The following is a 13,576-nucleotide window of genomic DNA, read 5'->3' as shown; positions in this document are numbered from 1 at the left end:
GTTCAGGCAGCGAACTTGTGAACAAAGGGGCACACTTAAATAATTAACATTGAAACCCATACATGGCCAACTCTGACAACCGAGGAGCCACGCAAACACTTATATGCATGTTATGCTCACTAGAATCATACAATCTGATTTATTTGACGGCTCTCGTTCCTTGAAAATCTCGCATGAAATGTTTATTGTAAACAGAATGTCTTTAACTGTTAAATAGCAGTGAAAATAAGTTCAGATTTTTCAGAATGCAAAATTCCAAACCGGTGAATGAAGTCGATTGAAGCTTTTGGTACCGTGAAAAATAAAACAACAAAATAAGAGACGATATTGAGACTGTTTATAAGTGGATAGAGGCTTCACAAACTATTTGCTTCTGGATAAAACTTCGGTCACGTTGATCTCACCATCTGGGTGCAATCCTCGAGATGGTGCGGCTGCAATGCGAATGTTTAAATCAACTACAAATTATGGCAAGCAATTTAGAATATCAAAGAGATATTGATACATTGGTGTGATTCTGTTTAGAAGAAGCAGACGGAAGTCACTATCAATAGCAAAACGTTTTGTCAGTTGTTTATCAAAAGAAGGTTCGATATGCTTTGAATTGGTAAAAGTGATATGTTCCATTGAGAAAGGTTTCTTTTTGAGCATAACGTTTGATCTTGGCACGACTCGACAAAGAGTCAAACGAAATTCAGTTTGTGTTTGGTAAATCAGTACAAAATGGTGCAATTAATAAATCCCAAAACAATATCAGAGTTCAGCCGTCGACTGCAACAAAGAACTTGCGTGCTGTGATTTCAAAGATTGCACCAATGATTCTTTAGAATATTGACTGACATGTGGAAATATCAATATGAGGAATACGTGAAATTACGTTTTCTTTGTTCAAAGAACTATTTAGCCACATAATACACATTTGTTTTATGAATGGAAAGCTTTTCGATTGAGAAAGAAAGCTTCGAGAGGTTGTAGAATCTGAAAACACGAGCCGGCATACACGTGTAAATGGAAACTCTTTGTCGGACGGACTGAAGGCACACCCTCGTCGACAAAGTTGTGACGCTGTAAACTCTTTTCCCAAGATTGTAGTTTCATATCGGGAAGTTTCATTAGAAGGGTTCCGATTAAAATACATGGCGTGAAGTCTGAACTTTGTTCTGCTCTACTCAGTCATGACTGACGTTGCTGAGCATTTCCAGTGTATTCCAATTCTCCGTTTTTAATGCAACATTTTCAGCATTATCGCATGCTGTTTTCAGCATAAACAAGTGGAGCAGGAGTTGAAGATGTTTACTGTGTGAGGCATTCCACACAGCCACCACTCACTGGGTGAAGACGTTTCTCCTCATCTCTGTCCTAAATGGTCGACCCCGTATTTTTAAGTTGTGTCCTCTGGTTCGGCACTCACCCATCAGCGGAAACATGTTTCCTTCCTCCAGAGTGTCCAATCCTTTAATAATCTTATATGTCTCAATCAGATCCCCTCCCAGTCTTCTAAACTCAAGGGTATAAATGAATAGTTTGGTAGAGTATGTATTGAATGTTTATATACTGTCAGGAATGTCCTTACACACTTTTCAGATAATAATTTTGAAAGGTCACCCAGTTCCAACTGTGCTCAGAGGAGTTCCATCGTATTTAGCAAAGAGGATTCATTTGGGCAAATTGCGCACAAACTACATTTGGAAGGTTTGCAACTCCCTGCTTTTATGGAGGCTTCCTGGCCATTCTACATCAAAGTCTAGAAATTTGGATTTATATCTCTGGGGACAGTAGTGTTTGTGGATTATTAGATGGCAGACGGATACAAGAGATTTCATAGCCTGTGAGACACTTGGCACAGTTTTATTTTCATCCGTCGAAACTGGAAAGTGTGAGGTTCGTTTGGAAGTATAGTGTTGACAAGTCGATACTGCTGAGAAGCCTGCGACAAAGTTTAAGAACTGAGACGGATTCACCAGGATTGGGCATCAGATTTCTGCTTGTTACAGATATTCGTCACTGTGGAAAGAAATGGACATTTGTCCAGATTCAGATAAACTGATGTATTATAGTCAATTCTAAAAATCAACCACGTTTCACAACCTGCTGTTGCAGGATAAGTTGAATAATACTTTCGGGTGAACGAGACTACATGAACATAATGTTCAAAAATTGAATAATACTGGAAGGCAACTGCAGGAAACACGAATCAGAAACACAATCAGAACAGGAAGGAGCAATTCGGCCCTTCGAGCCTGGTCAACCATAAATCAGGATCAATTCAAAAGCCTAATCATGATTTCTCCCCATAAGCTTTGATCCCATTTGCCCTATGTGTTATATCTAGCACCATCTTGAATATATTCAATGTTTTCTGTTGGTGTGGAGTATTGCTTTTCAGGCTGGAGGCCTGGGACCCAGTGATGCGCAACAATGATTGGTTTTGGCCCCAATACGTTTTGACATTTATTGGAAAAAAAGTGGATGTAAACATCGTGGTCAAGCTTAGGAAGTTTGCAGATGACACAAGTTTTGGAGCGGTAGTGGGTGGCAAAGAAAATTACTTCAGAGTACATCGGGATGTTGTTCAAATTGGCGAATGGGTCAAGTGATGGCAGATTCAGTTTAATTTAGATAAATGTCGATTGCTGCATTTTAGAAAGGGAAATAAGAGCAGAATTCATGGTCTTCATGGCAAGGCCCCGGAGAGTGTTGGTGAAGAAAGATTCCTTGAAGCGCAGGTTCGTGGTTCCTTGGAAGTGGTATCGCAGTTAAATAATGAAGAAGGCATTGGTATGCTTCCCATCAAATATCTTGGGAATAGCAATTGAGATATCATGTTGCAGATGTACAAGATATTTGTTAGGTCACTTTTGGAATATTGTGTGCAGTTCTGGTCTCTCCTCTGGGAATGATTCTATGAAACTTGAAATGTGTCAGGAAGGATTTGCAAAGATGTTGCCAGGTTTGAAGGGTTTGAGCTAGAGGAGAGTCTGAATAGTCTAAGATTTTTTTTCCTGTAGTGTTGATGGATAAGGGGTGACTTAATCGAGGTTTTTTTTTCAATTCAAGATGGGCATAGATAGGGTAACTCGACAAGGTCTGTTCGCTGTGGTGGGGAGTCCATAATTAGAGGGCATAGGGATAGGCTGAGAGGGGAAAGATTCAAAAGAGACCTCGGGGCTGCTTTTTTTTCATTCAGAGGATGGTGCGTGAATGCAATGATTTCCCAGAGGAACTGGTGGAAGCTGGTACACTTAAAACTTAAAGCATCTGTATGGGTATATGAAATACTAATACATTGGAGGAGTATGGGACAAGTGCTCGCAAACGGGAGTAGATTAATTTAGGATACCTGATTGGCGTGCATGTGTTGCATTGGAGTGTCTGTTTCTGTGCTGTACGTTTCTGTGATTCTATACCTACTTCTTGTCGTAATGAATTCTGTAGGCTCACCACTATTTGGTAATGAAATATCTCCTCATCTCTGTCCTAAATGGTCCACCTCGAGTACTCATAGTGTGATCCCTGAGTTTGGATGAACCCACCATCGGGAACATACTTCCTGTATCAAACCTCTCGAGTCATTGTTAGAATTTCACAAGTCTCCATGAGATATCCCATCATTCGTCTGAACTACAGCGAAAGCAATCCGAACCTAATCGATCTCTCCTCATAAGTCACTCATGCCATTTCCAGAAATATTCTGGTAAATCTTCGCCACGCTGTTTCGAGAGCCATATCATCTTTCTTCAGAACAAAGAATGACCAAAACTGCCCAGAGTGTCTAGGTGTGGCCTCATCAAGGCCCTGTATAAATGCAAGAACATATTCTTGCTCGACACCTCTCACAATGAGGGAAAATTAAAACCTGGAATAGTTTGGTTTTGGATCCGATTCTGCCCTGGATATGCGGAAATGATTTATCTTCAGCAGAACATGGAAATACTGATACGCTGTTGCCGAAATTCATTCTATTTTCTTTCCACTGTGGTGATCAAGTGAAATGATTTCCCAGCGTGGCCTCTCCCAGATCGTTCTATACCTGTTGGTGCAGAAGTTGTAACTGGTAAGGTACGAATATGGGAGAGGAACGTTTCATTTAAATGTTGTCGAATCATTTAGTTTTAATTCTGAGAAAGATACGGAAGCACAATTATGTAATCAAATCTTAGGCATGACCAATTAAATGAACAGAATTCTCTCACATTTAATTATGTTTCAATTCCACCTCACTAAATTGAGGCTTGCTGATAATAACAACAATGTGATAGTGTGTGCGACAAAAAATAAATCAGCAAGTACAAAAGGGATGTAAGAATGGCACAATTGCAATAGTCATGGTGCAACTTCAATATTCTGGCAGACTGAGAAAATCAGGTTGGTACTGAATCCCAAAAAGGAATTATTTGAATGTCCACGGGATTTTATTAGTTCAGCATGTGATAGAGCTCACCAGGGAACATGCAATTCTGGACTTGGTGAGAATTATTGGGACAGTCCTGATTGGGAAATCAAATTAAAAAAGCACTTAATGGCAATAAAGATAATGTGATAGAATTCAGTCTGCAGTTTGAGATGAAGAGGCTATGAAAGAGTTAGCAGTAAAATGCCAGAGAGCAACGTCAGGGGTTTCTGGGACAATTTGGAAGACACAGCAGAATTTCGTTCCAAGGAGAAAGAAACATACTAAGCTGAGGTCAAGGCAATTATAGCTGACAAGGGAAATCAGAGAGAACAGAAAAAAAAGATACAATGTGATGGTGAGTGGGATAAGGAGAGGATTAGAAAATCTCGAAAAGCAGCAGTAGTCAACTGATTTAAAAAAGAGGGGAGAAGATGCTTTGTCAGAAAAAGCTAGCGTTATTATAAAAGATTACAAATAAATTTGTTTAGATTTAAAAAAAGGTGATGGAGATGCAAGAATGGACATTGGGAGATTGAAAAATGAGACTAGGGAAGCAGAAATTATGAACAAACAAATTGTGGACGAAGTGAATGTGCACTTTAGAAAAGTCTTCAAATCGGAAGACTCCAGTAAAATACGGAAATTTTAAGAATGTCAACGTGCAGAGGTGAGTGAAGAGCCCATCAGTAAGGAGAAAGTGCTGGGAAAGCTGAAAGTTCTGAAGATGGATAAATCACCCTAACCAGACGGACGAAATCCCAGATTTCTGAAGACGATTACTGAAGAGATCATGAAGGCATTGTGGTGATTTCTTAGGAATAATTGAAGTTCGGTAGCGTCCTAGAGGACTGGAAAATAGTTAATGTAAAACCCTTGTTTAGGGGTGTCAGAAGACTGGATGTTTAGGCTGTTTAGCCTTACCTCAGTCATTCGTAAGATTTTAGAGTACATTATTCAACGTGAGAGCGCAGAACATTGAATGTGATTGGTAAAATAAGGTTGGCTCAGCATAACTTCGTCATTGGGAAGCCATGCCTCACAAATCTGTTAGAATTATTTGAGAAGACAACCAGCAAGTAAAACAAAGGAAACCTAGTGGACATTATCTATTTAGATTTCCAGTGTGATTTTGGCAAGCACAGGGAGCTGTTAAGTAAGATAAGATCCATCGTGTTTGGCATATTGCACTGACATCACTGGAGAATTCGCTGACTACCAGAAGGCAAAAGAGGATAAAGAGGTCATTTTCAGGAGAGTAACCAGTCACTACTGATGATTTGTAGGGTCAGTGTTGAGAGCACAGCTATTCACTTTATTCATAAATTATCTGAATGAAAAAACAGGGCATTGTTGCCAAGTTGGCAGATTACGCAATGATAGGTTGAGGGACGAGTAATGCTGAGGAAGCGGATTGTGCTCAAGGATTTCGACAGTCTGGGAGATTAGCAAATAAGTGGTAGATGGAATATCATGTGGGTAAATATAAGGATAAGAGTTTTGGTTGGAAGGATAAAGACGAGATTATTTTTCCTCAAAGGGGAATGAATTCTGAAACTTGAAGCATGATGGGAGTTGGAAGTCCAACTTCAGGATTATCTTCAGATTAAACATGCAGATGCAGGTGGCTATTATGGAGGCACATGCAAGTTTATAGTTTATATCAAGAGAGCTAGACTACCAACACGGTGAATTTCTACTGAGACTGTATAAGGCTCCATTAGGAGTACGTTTGGAATGTTGTGATCAGTTTTGGATTGCTGTCTAATGAAGGGCGTGTGGCATTGGAGGAGATCCACAGAGGCTTTACAAGCATGATCCACTGGATACCGGGATTACATAATGAAGATCAGTTGAAGATTCTGCCTTTGTGTTCAATGCAGTTGAGAAGGATAAGTGTGGCGTGTCACTGAATCATATGGAATACTGAGAGACCTGCACAAAGTGAATGCGCAGGAGACAATGTCACTCACAGAACAAAGTTCGACCCGATGGCACAGCCTCACAGTGAAGGGACAATCCTTTAAAATTGAGCTGGAGAGAATTTATTCAGCAAAATGTTGGAACTCTTTGCCACAGAAGTCTGTGGAGTCTAAATCATTGAGTGTATTAAAGACAGATTTAGGTTCTTGATGGGGAAGGGCATCAAGGGTTACGGAGAGAGTGCAGAAGAATGGGTTTAAGAGGCATGTCAAGCATGTTCGAATGACGGAGCAAATCGAGTATGCTGAATTAACTTATTGATCCCCCACTTCTTAAGGTCTTATAGTTTAATGTTGACACATTTTGTAGAGTATTTTACAGTATTGTGACTACAGTAAGTTGAGGGTTCTTAATTCGGCTCTAATTTTCCTCTAACTTCTATTAGAACTTATTCATACATTTATAAGACACACACATAACCCTAATGTTACTTTAGCCCACAAAAAGGGCGAAGCAGCAATGTCATATTTTCGCCAGAACGCCCATAAACCAGTCTCTATTCAGAATCTATGGCAGCTCGTTGTTCGTGAACCAATGCGGACCAGATTGTTTTGATAGATTTATAGCTACGCAGAAGTCCTAATAATGCCAAAGTGGGAGAAATTTTGAATGCAATAGCAATTCAGGGCGGTGCTGTAAGGATACTAAACATGGAATGCATAAACGAATGCATCAGGAAATAATATTTATATTTAGTTGTCAATACTAAAATAATATATCTTCTATATATCTTTCACTGTAGTGCCACAAAAATACTCATTGTTTATGAAGCTCTGCAGCCGGCACGAGACAGAAACACACTCATATAAATGTAACTTCTGTTGTAGATTTAACGACCATCGTTACTTCATGCACACGACATGATATATTTTGTGCGAGACCACAATTATACAAGCCAAACAACTGCAATCCACCAAATACATGAACACAGTTTTAAATGTTTAAATTTTCTAAACATAAGTACTAATTTCAGTTCAGCCAATCAATAATTACAGTGTTCACCGCAACATGCAGTCGGGTTCGCCCCGTTGCCACAAATGGCCCAATGTTTCTGTATCATAAGGGAACTAAAAGAAGGAACTAGCTCATTTCTTGTCTCTTATTGCCTTTACCTTCCCGATCCCGTAGATCAATAAGTAATTTCCCTTATATCAGCTACCGACCAGAACAATCTTTTCAATATATAACAACTGAGAATTTGCGAAAAAAATCACCGAACAGGGATTATGCACCTCCATTATCACGAGGTCCACATTGGTTAAATAACTTCTTTTAGATCAATTAATAAGCTTTTAAAAAATTGATAATTCAGCTCTGCGTTTATAAAACAGTGAGAATGGTTTGTCCTGTTTTGGTTACAGTTCCAAATTACCCCAGAGAAGATAATGGACTGACATCTTTTTGACTCACTTCATACTGTCAGGAGAAACTCACACATTTCTGTCTGAATGTTAGACGGCAGTTTCTTAAAATTTTTGAGATATTATTCCAAGCTTGGGAGGCAACTTCTAGCTTATTGTCATCCTTAGCACATCCTGCCTATTTCCGTCAAAGTAAATATGTACTTTGAAAATTGGAGCACTGCTAAATCCCTAATTGTTTAATTCATGGAATATGTACATCACGGTTGAGCTTGCACTTACTGCCCATTCCTTTTTGCATTTGAGAAGCTTTCTTCTTAAATTTCTGCTCCTGCCAAAACCCCAGAAATCAAAGCTATCAGTTAGGTCATATCATGAAATGTTTGGAGGCTCCAGATAATTCAGTGTGGACATACAACGTTCCTCCAAATGTACTTGACGTTTATTTTGCGAAAAAAACCTATTGTCCTTCGAGCCACGTTGTTCTGGTAAATCTACAATAATGCTGTCTAACCAGCAATGACGAATATTGCCTCGCTATTTCCTTTTCCACTCCGACCACTTATCACCTATCAGTAAAATCTCGATCACTGGAAAAGTGATGGTACGGCTCTTCAACATTGTTAAAAAGAACCAATTGCTTTGCAGTAAGTATGACACCTGCCAAGGCTACTTCGATACTGACGTTAGTACAGTCTTGGTTCAAATACGGACAATGAGCCGAATTCCAGAGGTGAAGCAGAAGAATCATTTCTTCATAACAAGGCCACATTTGATCGCATGCAGAATAAACAAACACTCGAAAAACTGAAATCGATCAGAATCAAAACCCTCCACTGGTTCGAGTTATACCGAGTGCAAAGGATGATCGCTGTGGCTGTTGGACGTCAGATATTTCAGCTTCAGAACATTCCTGTCAGAAATACTCAATGTAATGTCATATATTCCAGCATCTTCAGTTACTTCATTTATCATCTTCAAATCAGAAGTGTAATGTTTTCTGAAGAAGACACAATATTCAGTACAATTCACAACTCCTCAGAAACGGAAGGCCAAATGCAGTACGACCTGGAAAATTCCTAGGGTGAGGCTAAAAAATGACACATATCAGCACCTCACATGCTCAGCCAATTACTAACTGCAACAAGAAAGGATTTTGATATCACCACTTCATACCATTACAATCACTGAATTCCCCCGTATCACTGAGATTGCCCTTCTTTTTTTTTAATAATGACTAACAACAGTCAACTGCCGTGCTATTTTCTGTTTTTGTTTTTGCCCTATACTCCTGGACAGGATGCATGTGGGAAGGGCTCAATTCTGATGCAAGAAGCCCTTTTACTAGAAAGATACGGAGCATTTAAATTTGTAACTAATGCATGGACATTGGCATCAACAACAGCCTTTGCTTCGTCCAGTACTTTCGAATATTTCTTGATGTCACAAAGTTGTCTTATATTATGGCCCTCGCACTGAGTTCCCATTCAGTCATTTGCAATCTGGTTGACAGTTATTTGTTGCAGATAGAACTGAAAATTTAAGTTGCACCAGATTCTACCAATTCAGATTGAATCTTAGCATCTCAGCCAGCATTTGCTCTCAAAGCAATTAATCATTGAATCAAGTAACTTATGTAATCTGCTTGATAGACATCTCAGTTCTGCTATACTTTCCTTTAAAACTCACTTTTAAAACAACAAAAAAAAATCAGTGATGTGTTCGGGTGTTCAATCAAAATCAACATCATTCAGTAATTCTGTAAGTTTACAAGTATCAGATTTCGAAGAATTATGGCAATGAAAATTAATCTTGACAAACATCTAAAAGTATTGCAAATAAATGGCACGGCAGAACATTGAATTTAAATATGAAATATTAATCAGTACAATAACTTGTACGATGCAAACACATGTTAAAATTTATCTAAACCATAAAGACGGCTGATCCCAGTTCACCTTGCAGAAATTGATCAGTATTCTGCAGTCTCAAAGCTTGATGATGTTTTGCAATAACCAGGTTTCCATGATAAAATACAGATTCTCAACAGTTGCCTGTCTTTCGAGATGTAAACATTATTGACAGATTAACAGCCGTTCCTCGCTATTGAACAAAGAATGGTAATTCAACTGCAGGATGGAAGTCCGCATCTGCATTAGGCTATCTCATTTTTGAGGCATCTATACTTATTGAATATTGTTTCTTAAAAAAAATCCAAAAGATAAAACATATTGCAAATTAGGACCGAACCCGTCAGCATAAAGCAGGTTCCACACTCTTGATTAAACTAGATGTTTCAGCTCAAGGTTGCGCTCACACATGTAAAATTGGAATGGTTAGATTGAGATAAGCAGCGTACAGGAAATGAAGAAAGGTGCAAATTATCGATATCATGGCTGGTATATCTACGAAGATGCAGTTGGTCCGAAATGGCTGATCAGACCAACATCCATATGAAACTCGAAGGAAGTTTTCTTTTACTGGAATATTATGTATCAATATGGCAATATTAGGGGATGGTTTTTTTTCTGACGGCTTAAAGAGCATGAGACCGTTCTTGTTTCAGAGAAATAAAAAAAATGCTTTCATAGAAATAAAAATTAAAACATTCAGAAAAAGTGAAAATAACATTAATCACGCAAAAAAAAAACAGTAAGCTGTTTCCTGGAGGCATGAAGGAAATCGCCCGCGATCTTATGTCAATTCATGTTAAAACAATGATCAGGTCATGGCAGATTGAAAAAATCCTGGGCAAATGAGAGATTATCCACTCTTGTGGAAAGAAGCAATGTGCTTAATATTTGCCAAATTATGAAAGGTTGTAATAGCGGAAGAGTGCCCGTCCCAATTATGCACTGAAGGCTAACATCCGCTTACAGCAAGGTTGATAGAATTTTAGCTGTCATCACAAGAGGATTTGATTCCAGGAGTAGTGAAGTGATGCCTCGTTTGTAATGCATCTTTGTTAGACTTCAACTGGAGCACTGTGTGAATTTTTTGAATTTGTCGCTGGAAATATGATATTCTCGTTGAGGGAGGGCAACGATGGATTAACCATACTTGTTCCCACGATGGAGGGACTGGACTTTTACTGTGTTGTAGGCCTGGTGACTCTATTTCAGCGTAGGCTAATGGATTAAAGGTACCTAACAAACAGGCTCTGAAGTAGACAGAAGTGAGGAGATACACATACACATATACACATAGGGAGAGGAAAATGTACACACATATATATCACATACTTGTGGCTCTGTAATGTATATTGCGTTGTGTAAACATATTCTTGTCTAAATTGCACCTCTGCCTCATTCAACACTGAATCAGTTGTCGCATGACATTTTCACCGAATTTGCTGGTACTTTTGGTGGATTTCAATTTCTCTGAGATCCATCCAATAATCATCGACCCAGCAAGACATCTATCTATCACCACTTCATATCCAATGGTTTTTCAGTCACTGAATTATCCATCTGCCAACACTCTGTGAATTACGATTAAACAGAAACTGAAATAGTCAGAAGTGCGGTGCTGTAAAAGCGCAGCCAGTCGGGCACAATCCGAGGAACAGGACAGTCGAAGTTTTGAGCATGAGCTCTTCATCTGATTAAGTGGTCATATTCGAAAAATCTCCTCTCCTGCTTTTCTGATGCTGCTGGACTGGCTTTGCTCTTCCCGCACCACACTTCCCGACCCTAATCTCCAGCCTCTGAGAAGACTGATCACTGAAAATATAGCACGTTCAGATAACACTGACTCAACCCGCTGGAAAATCCATTCTAATTCCTCAGAAATCCAAAGAGCCTTTTCCTACATGTGCTCTTCAAAACGTTTTGAACCAATCACTCTTTCTCCTTTTTTACCCACTGATGCGTGGCAGAGAGAAATCCTCAGATTAATGCCTTTGAGAATTTGTCTGTCAATTTCATTATTAACTCGCTGAAATCTGTCTTCAGGACCCCGGTCTTCTTTCTGCCCATGTTGTTAAGACCAATGCGAAAAGTAACGTCTGATAGTGCCATATTCTCGAGAAGGTGTTCTGCAGCCACGTCATAATAGCATTCCCTTCAAGGAGGCAACGCACCATCCTATAGTTAGTTAATCAGATTTCTAGCCTCTGACCAAATCTTGTTGCCACTGTACTTATATGATTAGAGCAGTTCAGGTTCTGGACAATGGTGGTAATCAGGTTGGCCATAATGGGTGATCCTGTGAAGTTAATATCACTGAATGTCACTGGGTAATTTTTTAGTGATAACCAATTCCTGGTATTAGAGTGACAGGAACTTTCGCTGATAATTGTCAGCCCAAAACGTTCTATGTATCCAGATCGTGGAACATTCAGACATGGACTGAATCAGTATTTGAAGAGTTGTGAATGGTGCTGAACGTTGTACCATCACCATTAAACATCCCTGCTCCTAACTTTATGGTAGAGGGGAGGTCGTTGATGAAACGGATAAAGATAGTTCAGCCAGAATCACTCCCATGAAGAACTTCAGCAGAGACGTCCAGGCGTTGAGATTACTGATCTCCAACAACTCCAAACATTTTCCATTTGCTTAAAATGGCGTAAAGCATGATTTTTTTCACCTGATTCTCAGTGGCACCAAATTTGGACGAGATCATTGACTCCCCATTGGGTCAACTGCGACATTAGTATAGTGAACAGCCACTCTCACATGATCTGGAATCCAGCTGAAATGATGATGGCAGACATTTTAATTACTTAGTCGCTATTTTTAAGTAAGGTGCGGTGAATGAGTAACTTCTCAATTCTTCTTTCCATCAGTAGGTCAATATGTAAATTGGGGGTAAAACCTGTCTCACTTTAAAAGTATCGACACCTGCAAATTAATTCACATATTTTGTCATCTTCCTTATGAGCTGTGGAAAGAGGCCAATTCAAACCAAAGAATGTAAAAATCAAAAAACGGCTGGAAAACCGTGAACAACTTATGGCGCCCTTAACTATTGAAAGATGTTTTGACATTGTATGGAGTCTAGAGAAGTTTCATGAGGCTGATCTCTGATATGAAGGGTTTTTAAAAAACTAAACATAATTAAAATATTTGGCCTTGTAGTTGAGAAGAATGAAAGGCGATCTTATCAAGCCAATTATAATCAGAAATTTGGAGAAGGTCTTTCCCCTTGCGGGACTGTCTCGGACCACGGGACACAATCAGTATAAGGATTCAACTATTTAATGTAGATGTGGTGAGGTATTTTTCTCTCAAAAGATTGTGAATCTGTCGAATATCTTATCATATTAGGCAGTGGATGCTGGGTTATTTAAAATATTCAAGCAGTGATATCTACTCAGGAAAGGAATCAATTGGGAAAAGGAAAAGTCAAAAAATTGAAGCCCAGGTTTATCAAATCTGCCATGATCTTATGGAACAGCAGAGCAGATTCGATAGACTGAATGGTCTAATTCTACTCCAGGTTTCAAATTCTAAACTAGAAGGTTGTTGAATGTGGTGAACAGTGAAGAACAGATGTCAAAATGTACAACGTAACAATATCACGGTTGACATATTCGAAAACATGTGTGCTTATCGAGAGCAAACTCAAGAAAATATACAAACCTTGCTCTGCGACATGAAGGAACGTTTTGTTTTCTGTTTAGAGAATATTTTGCAAAGGAATTTCAAAGATATGAACTTGAGGTTTCAGAAACAAATCTGTGACTGGACAGGAGGCTTTAGATGCTCTAGCTAAAACATCCAAGACCTTTGGTCTGGTTAAAAGGGCAACTGAGAAAATACGTCATGAAGACATGGTCATTCTTCACAAATCACTGAATCAATCGAAGATCTGTTTTGAGCCAGTGCACAGACTTTGC

Source organism: Hemiscyllium ocellatum, chromosome 27, assembly GCF_020745735.1.
Source record: "Hemiscyllium ocellatum isolate sHemOce1 chromosome 27, sHemOce1.pat.X.cur, whole genome shotgun sequence".
In the NCBI taxonomy this organism is placed as follows: Eukaryota; Metazoa; Chordata; class Chondrichthyes; order Orectolobiformes; family Hemiscylliidae; genus Hemiscyllium; species Hemiscyllium ocellatum.
Note: the sequence above shows the minus strand (reverse complement) of the source record.